The sequence below is a fragment of the Myotis daubentonii genome, chromosome X (assembly GCF_963259705.1).
Source record: "Myotis daubentonii chromosome X, mMyoDau2.1, whole genome shotgun sequence".
Classification (NCBI taxonomy): Eukaryota; Metazoa; Chordata; class Mammalia; order Chiroptera; family Vespertilionidae; genus Myotis; species Myotis daubentonii.
The window spans coordinates 32,219,695-32,229,203 of NC_081861.1; the positions used below are offsets into that span (position 1 = coordinate 32,219,695).

The 9,509-nt window shown below is 37.9% G+C and overlaps 1 pseudogene; it reads right to left on the reverse strand.

Moving 5' to 3' along the window:
- Nucleotides 1–4,371: 4,371 nt before the first annotated feature.
- LOC132225463 (U2 spliceosomal RNA) lies at nt 4,372–4,531 on the reverse strand (annotated as a pseudogene).
- Between the last annotated feature and the right edge of the window lie 4,978 nt (nt 4,532–9,509).

The window sequence follows — 9,509 nt, forward strand, 5'->3', positions numbered from 1 at the left end:
GCCCATTTTTATAAATAAAATTTAATTGGAACAGCCTTGCCCATTCATTTGTGTATCGCTTAAGACTGATTTCATGCTACAGTGGCAGAGTTGAGAAGTTGTAATGGAGATCATATGGCTGTAAAAACAACTAACAGTCTGACCCCTTACCAAAAAAAAAAAAAAAAAAAAAAAGTTTGTTGACCTCTGGACCGGTTCAAATATATCATTATGCAGATTGAGAAATTGAAGTCCAAACAGGAGAAATATTATTAAATTGGGCAAATAACTGTTGAGTCCCTACTCTGTGGTGGCAGTATTGAAGGAACTTGAGATCCATGTGAACAAAACAGATGAAAAATGTTAGATTAATTATACTAACATCATACTAATGTTAGCAATTGATAATGGAATGGAAAAAGACTAACAAAAGGAGAGAGGGCTAATGGGGTGGGAAGAGTTGCAACTTTAATTAGGGTCATGAGTGTAGATTTCATTGAATAATTAAGACTTAAGCTTTGTAGGTACCTGTGAGAAAGCCTTTTCTGGTGGAGGGCATGTTCCAGCAACAGCAAGGAGGCCAGCTTGTCTGGAGTAAAGTGAGTGATAGGGAGGATAGTGGGAGATTAAGGAAGAGTAGTGATGGGTTACCAGGTACCATGCAGTTTATAATGCCATTGGTAAGACTGAGTGAAATGAGGAACAACTGCAGATTTTGAACAGATAAGTGACATGATATGACTGGGACTTATATTTTAGCTGTACTGTTAAAGATAGGCTGTTAGAAGGTGAAGATGAAATGAGAAGATCAGCATGATGGTTAATTTTATGTGTCAACTTGACTGGACTAAGGGATGCCCAGATGGCTGGTAAAATATTATTTCTGGTTGTATCTGTAATGGTGTCTCTGGATGAGAGTAGCATTTGAATCAGCAGACTGAGTAAGAAGACCTCTTTCACCAGGGCAGTTGGGCATCATCCAATCCATTGAGTCCCAGATAGAACAGAAAGGTGGAGGAGGGCAAATTCACTCTCTGACTGAGCTAAGACATCCATCTTCTTCCCTCAGACATTGGCATTCCTGATTCTCAGGCCTTCAGATTTGAAATCTGGTCTGAGACTTACATTATTCTCCATTCCACCCTGGATACTGGGGCTTTCAGGCTTGAAGTGGTCCTACACCACTAGCTTTCCTGGGCCTCCAGCTTGCAGACAGTAGCTTATGGGAGTTCTCAACTTCCATAATTACATGAGACAACCCCTCATAATATGTCTGTTTCTGTATATGTTATATATTTCCTATTCTGTTTCTTTGGAGGACCCCGACTAACACAACCAGTTAGGAAGCTGTGATTGTAATCCAACCTAGAGATGATGTTGGCTTAGACCAGTGAAAGAGATGAGAAGTGCTTTAATTCCGAATTTATTTTGAAGGTAGTACCAAACAGGATTTGCTAAAGGTTTGACTGTAGGATATAAGAGAAAGGGAGGAGTCAAGATTTTTGGCCTGAACAACTAGAAGAATGGAGTTGTCAGTCATACAGGAAGTTAGTGGAAGAGTGGGATTTTGAAACCAACCCACAATCCCACCCCCTCCCAATCTGGTAGCTTTTCCATTAATTTAATTGTGTCTTCCTGGAATTCTGATATGACTCAGACACTGGAAGCTGGCTCTGGGCATGTGTAGCAGCAACAGTGTGCAAATTATAAACAAGTCTCAGAGCTGTGGCTGTACCAGAGTATCACTATTTCTAGGTTTATTTCCAGGTTTATTTTTCTGACTTCAGTGAAAAGAAAATTTCCTTAATATTTAGCTCAAGCTCATTTAAAAGTTTCCTCTTGACCAGCTTTGATAAAGAGAAGAAAACAAACATAATGGCCCTGCTTGAATCTCATAAGATAATAAATATTCCAAGTAAACATAATTGTTTTTAACCTTTATGCCAGGTACAATAAATGTCAAATGGAAAGATGACCTATCACTCTCCTGAAATGGCTTAAATAATAGGCCCCAGTTTTCTTTAATGGGAACTCACCCAGCAGACACACTCATATAACAAATGAGAAGTCCCTAATGAGAGTTGCATTATTTCTATTGGCTTTTATGCCATCCTTAATTGATTGCCATCATGCACAGCTAATTAAGAACATGATAATCTGACCAAGGTATTTTCAGCCAGTGCAATGGTGCCTGCTTTAAAACAATGACTTCTAGAAGCTCATGTCAAGGTGGCTGGCAGGTTACTCTATAGCTAGGGACCGCCCCATTAGGAAATACTATCCTTCACTCACCAATCCAACCTGGCACAATTCTGAGAGTTGATTGCCTCAGCTGTGAATGGGAGCATTAAGACAGCCCCTCAGTGATGCCAAAAGCCTCCTAAGACATGGCCTTCTTGGCCTGAGCACCTCTGGCTAATATCCTGTTCCTATTTATCCTCCTCCCCCTCCCCATATCAGAGATTTCTATCCTGAATCTCTTTCACAGGCCTGTTCTCAGAGGGTTAGGGGGGTATACTGAAAGATGACTGGATTTTTTTTCCCTTTCTGTTCTCAGCTCAGTTACAAACTGGCTATTTGACCTTGAATAAGTCACCTCTCTGTTTCCTTCTATTTGTTTTTTCTACTCAAAAGTGAAAGACTGGAAGAGGTAAATTTCAGGGTTGCTTTTAGTTTTGCCTTTTCATTATATAATGGCTTTAGCTTTCTAAGTAGCAAGTGGTGAGATTGGGAAAAGTTTGTTAAACTCAGAGCTTGCATGGTCTCTTCTATGATTTCGAGAAAAGGAAATTTGCCTGATCCATCTCAAGCACCTTCTTTTGTCTAAACAAAAATGAAGGTATAAATAAAAAACCCAAATGCAGACATATGGCCAGTATCATTATTATGTAATTGAATTCATTAAGCCCTTGGTCAGCAAACACAAGATTCATTTCTTACCACATATGGGTGTTTGTGAAGAGTGCCCAAAGGAGTTGGTTAGGGCGTTAAACATTTGTGCCTCTGATATTACACATGTCTCATTGAGGCATGAAATTAGCTTCTTCAGAAACTAATTTGCATCATGGAGATGCAAATTAAAACCACAAAGGGATATTTCACAATAATTAAATTAGAATAGATTAAAATCTGTCAATACCAAGTATTGGTAAAGATATGGTATAATAGGAACTCTAACTACTGTTGTTGGGAATGTCAATTGATACACCGTCTTTATCTAGTAAATACAAACATTTACGTGGACATGAATGTTCATAGCAGCATTATCTGTAAGGGGAAAATGGAAAGAATATGAATGTAAATAAAGCATGTATAAATATATTGAGGAATATCATGCAATGACTAAATATGAATAAGTCATAGCTATACTTATCAACATAGGTAAATCTAAAAATTGTGGCATTAACAAAAATATCATGCCATAGATAAATACAGATAGTATAATTTTGGTTTTATAATGTTTAAAACAATAAAAAAATTAGAGAAGACATTATTTAGGGATATAGGTATAGTTATAGATGATAATTCTTTTAAAAGTGAGAGCCTGGTTGTGGTGGCTCAGTGGTTGGGCATCGACTTAGGAACCAGGAGGTCATGGTTTGATTCTGATTGGGGCACATGTCCGGGTTGCAGGCTCCATCCCCAGTGTGGGGAATGCAAGAGGCAGCTGATCAATGATTCTCTCTCTCTCTCCCTCTCCCTTCCTCTCTGAAATCAATTAAAATTATTTTTTTTAAGAAGTGAGAGAATGATTAACAAAATATTTAGGGTAGTAAATATCTTTGGTCTAAAGATGAGGAGGCAATTTGGAAGAAACATAAAGGGGGCTTTAAATATTGCCACTGTGTTCTTTAGTTTTAGAAATTGAAGAACAATGACATGAGCAATATATTTTTATAAATACTCAAACGATACAGAAGAAACTAAGATTAGGATTAAACTTTTCCGTTGTCCTACAATTCCATTTGAGAGAGGAAAGGAGCACTGTCAATAACCTGGGGTGCATTTTTCTAGAGCAGTGGTTCTCAGTGTTGATCCTACACTAGTAACATGGGTATCACCTGGGAACTTGTTAGAAATGCAAATTCTCTGGCCTCATTTCAGACCTACTGACTTAGAAATTCTGAGGTGAGGCTGTGCTATTTGTGTTTTAATAAGTCCTCTGGGTGGTTATCATCCCTGGTTGAAAAATAACAGAATCATCAGAGGAAATTTTTTAAAAAAATACCAGAGCCCAGTTCTTACCTCCAGAGATTTTTTTTACTGTTTCTCCAGTAAGAAAAACATTATGGAGCTCTCTCAAAAAAGTAAAAATAGAACTACTATATAATCCAGCAATTCCACTTCTGGATACACACCCAAAGAATATTGAATAGATCTATACACTTTTATGTTAATTGCAGCATTATTTACAATAGCCAAGATATGTAAACAACCTAAGTATCTGTCAACAGATGAATGGATAAAGAATATGTGCTATATATGCAATGGAATATTAAACTGATAAGAACAGATACTACACTTGATCTTAGCCAAAAGGCCGAGAAGCGATGCAATGGGATATTAATCAATCATGAGAAAAGAGGAAATTTTGCCAGTTTGTAACAACATGGATGGGCACTGAGCATATTATGCTAAGTGAGATAAGTCAGACAAAGACAAATACTATATGATCTCGTGTATATTTGTAATATAAAAAGCTGAACTCATGAAATCAGACAGTAGAATGGTGGTTACCAGGGGCTAGGTGGTCGGGGCATAGGAGAGATGTTTAAGGGCACCAACTTGCAAAATAGATAATTAAGTTCTAGAAATCTAATGCACAACATAGTGATGATAGACAATAACACTGTACAATAAATACCAACCTTGCTAAGAGATCTTAATTATTCCTGTTACAAAAATAAATTATAATGATGTGTCATAATAGAGGAGCTAGCTATCAACAATGGCTACCATATTACAATAAATAAATGTATCAAATCAGCACGTACAACTTAAATTTACACAGTGTTATATGTTAAATATATTTCAATAAAAACCCATTTAAGATAATGAAAGCCAAAAGTAAAATTAATGATAGATACAGATGCAGGAAGTTGGAAAAATTGTCAGAAGGGACTGCCTAGTGTATGAAACTGCCTAAAGCATTAAGGGAATAACATGAGGTAGGTGTTGGAAATACACTTGTTTCAAGCTAAGGGATCTGAGTCTCAGAGAGCAACTTTCCCAAGGTCACACATGTAATAAATGGTAGAGCTAGAATTTGGTTCTAGGTCTGCCTGTCACCATAGTTGATGTTCTTAACCTCTAAGCCATACCTTTGAAAGGTTTGATCATTGAGATAAGCATAAAGTCCATGTAAACATATACCATTTGTTTGCTCATGGTGGAGGAGAATCAGGTGAACCAAAACTATAAATTTTGCGAAAAGGGGACTACATTTGAGCTGGGTCTTGGGGTAGAGGCAATCAGGTTGACAAAATAACACAAGCAAAGACATGGATACAAATTCCTGTTTTGTAGAACCTTATGGTGTCACTAATAATTTCCAAGGTATATATAAATGTTCCAGAAGTTTTCCCTGAGGGCAGTTTCATAAAAATATATAGCCTAAGCATGTTGTAATTTTACAAAATTGGGAAATTCACTAACATACGTTTCTGTTGGCTTGATTTTTGGTCAGACACACTTGTTAACAGTCATCTTAATTCTCGCAAATAGAATTGTTGGCAACATTCCAGATTAAGCATACATTTAGTGGCAATATTCTCAAAGGTAGCAGTAAGCTCTTTTGTTGCTCTTTGTATATATGCAAACCTGCTGCCTCATTCTTTGAATTCCCAATTGCAGCTCACCAGGCCTTTTGACTCCTAGTGAAAGCCAAGCTTAGCTTTGTCCCCAGCAGCCTTTATGGAATGCTTTTCCACTGAACTCTATTACACAGTTACCAGAAAATGAGTAACTTTTCTGAGTACTATATCTGTATTGTCTTGATTTTTAGCTAAAATCATACATTTTAAAACCCAGACTGATTTAAAAGTAGGATAATTAATTTCAGAATGTATAACCTTTAATAATATCAGCTTTTCTTAAGTAGGTACATACAACATGTTGCAAAATTTTTCTCTTCAACATAAAGCCTAAATCTGTGGGGGTAAGGCCTTGGTAGACTACCATCTGTTCTTTTCTGTTTTTTTTTTTTTTACTTTCACACCTCATTGAGAGAGGTAAACAAAATTAAAACCACTATCATCCTTTTCTTTCTGTGGAGATAAATCATACCTAATATTGTTAGTAGGCATTTTTGCTGCCAATGGTATTTCAGTTTTCTTTTTCTCTCTCACAGTAAGAATGTATTTTGGAGGTATGAGATATTCCATAAAAGTAAATCTTCCAGGCAATTGACATTTACCTCTAGATTTTGTTGACAGCAGGTGAAATTCTGGCTAATGACAATTTAGGACCAGTATATTTATAGATGCCAGTTAGGCTCATCTTTTTTTTCCAACCTAATTGCATGTTTATTGAAGCAATAAATATCATAAGGGGTCTAATCTTTAGTCAGGGATGACTGAAAAATTTCATCATTGCTTATTCTTTTGTTCCTCAGTCTAAGATTTACAATTATTTTAGAAACAGAAATTGAACATCATTTAAATGGTCTGTCTTTGTATTTCTGACTAGAATTTAGCTATGTACACATATTCTAAAAGATTTCCCAATGTAGTGATAGTCATTTATAATATGAACACATTTTTTTCATATGTAATACAAATTTTTGTGTGTGTATTACATCAACTGGATTCTTGTCAATTACATATGCCATCTTGAAGACATATACCCTTCAGAAAGTTATATTAACCAGTTTGGTTATGAGATTAGCATAAATGTCCTAAAGTTAGTGTGTTGCAGGCAATAGTCTCCATAATGGGTACCCCTCTCCTGTTCTTTCATTCCTACAAACCATTTTCTCACATTGCAGTCTGAATAATGTTTATAAAAATACTAGTGGCCTGGTGCATGAAATTCATGCACGGGGGAGGAGGTGTTCCTCAGCCCAGCCTGCACCCTCTCCTATCTGGGACCCCTGGAAGGATGTCGTACTGCTGGTTTACAGGGATTGGGCCTAAACCAGCAGTCGGACATCCCTCTCACAATCCAGTACTGCTGGCTCCTAACTGCTCACCTGCCTGCCTGTCTGCCTGATTGCCCCTAACCACTCTGCCTGCCGGCCTGCTTACCCCCAACTTCCACCCACCACCAGCCTGCTTGCCCCCAAATGCCCCCTGCTAGCCTGATCACCCCCAACTGCCCCCCATGCCAGTGTGCTTGCCTCCAACTGCCTCCCCTGCCAGCAGCCTGCTCACCCCCAACTGCCCCCCCTGTAGGCCTGCTTGCCCCCATCTTCCCTCCCCACTGGCCTGCTCACCCCCAACTTCTCCCCTGCAGGCCTGCTCACTCCAAACTGCCCCCCCCCCCGCTGTCCTGATCACCTCCAACTAACCCCCACTGATGGCCTGCTTGCCCCCAACTGGCCCCCTGCTGGTCTGCTTACCCCCAACAGGCCCAACCCCCACCAGCCTGATCACCCACAACTTCCTTCCCCTCTTGGCCTCTAACCGCCTCTACCTCGGCCCTGCCACCATGGCTTTGTCCAGAAGAATGTCCAAAAGGTCTCCTGGAAGGTCTCCCAGTCTAATTAGCATATTACCCTTTTTTAGTATAGATCATCCTGATCTTGTCATTCCCTTCTCAGAACCTCTTAACAGTTTTCCATTTTAGCCTACATTATATCCAAACATGTTCCTACAACTTACAAATCTGTGTGTGATCTGACTTTTAATCAGCTTCTCAATCTCCTCCAGTCCCACCCTGCCCTTTGCATAACAACACTGCAGTCACATTGGCCATCTTTTTCTTCTTGGTTCTCTGTAATGCTTCAAACTTCTTTCCACTTAGGATCTTTTTTTAATATATTTTTATTAATTTCAGAGAGGAAGAGCGAGGGAGAGGGAGACAGAAACATCAATGATGAGAGAGAATCATTGATCGGCCACCTCCTGCACACCCCCAACTGGGGATTGAGCTCGAAACCCGGGCATGTGCCCTTGACCAGAATCGAACCTGGGACCCTTCAGTCTGCAGGCTGATGCTCTATCCACTGAACCAAACCATCTACAGACTTGCTATTTTCTCCAAATGTTTCACATGGCTGATTCCTCCTTACCATTTAGATTTCAGACAAATGTTGTCTTCTTAGACAGGCCTCCCCAAAATCTAGTGTAGCCCCCAGTCACTCTCCATACAATACCATGTTTTATTTCCTTCACAGTATAGCATTATCTATCTCACATTACCAGAATCTTACCTTTAGGAGGGCAGGGTCTTTGTTTGTCTTATTACACTATCCCCAGAATGTAACACAATGTCTAGCACATAGCTTGTGGTTAGTGAATATTTTTTGAATAAGTAAATTAATAAATAGAATATTAAAGCTGGAAGGACTTGTGACTTTTGAGGCCATCAAGTTCACTTTTCATTTAGAAGTAAAGATATTGGAGCATGTAGAGGTAATGTGACTTGGCTAATGAATTAATGGCAGTAAATTAATGGCAGATCTGGGACTAGAACTAGATCTTGTAATAACCAGTTTAGGGATTTTTACACTAAGAAGCAAGAATTTATTAAGATATTATAAGTAACCACTTCAACAAAAGTTCTCATATTCCAAAGACTGTATTTACAGAGAACTATGCTTAATTCAAATGCATGCCATTTGAATAACAGAATTTTTGTCTGCGAGTATTTGCATGAAAAAGTTACTGTAGATACCTTTAAATCATAACCCCAACTGTGCCAAAAAATTAAATTATTGTTTTGGCTCCACCTTTCTTTGGTATTATATCATATTGGTTATTAATATAAACATAATCAGATATATTATCAGCTCTGCTACTTAAAACTGTGTGTTCTTATTTTTTCCTTGTCTGCTTTGATTTTGCATTCAGTAAATTATAGTCTGCTTATCCAATATACTTTTTTGACAGCTATATTAAAATATAATTCAAATACCATTAAATTTGCAAATTTAGAATTTAAATTCAATAGCATTCAGTAATGCACAGACCTGTGCAATCACACCATAATCCAGTTTAAGGTATTTTCATCAAACAAAAAAGAAACACAATACAAATTAGCAGTCACTCCCAAATTCTATCCCACCCATCTCATCAGCCTTTGGCAGCCACTCATTTACTTTCTGTATCTATGTATTTGCTTATTCTGAGCATTTCATACTCATGGAATCATACAATATGTGGTCCTTTGTGACTGGCTCTTTCACTTAGCATAATATTCTTGAGATTCATCCATGTTGCAGCATGTTGTAGTTCTTCATTCCTTTTAATGGCTGAATAATATTTTATTTGTATGTATATACCACAATTTGTTTATCCAATTTATCAGGCGACAAACACATGCATTGTTTATATTTTTGGCTATTATGAGTAATACTATCAACATTTGAA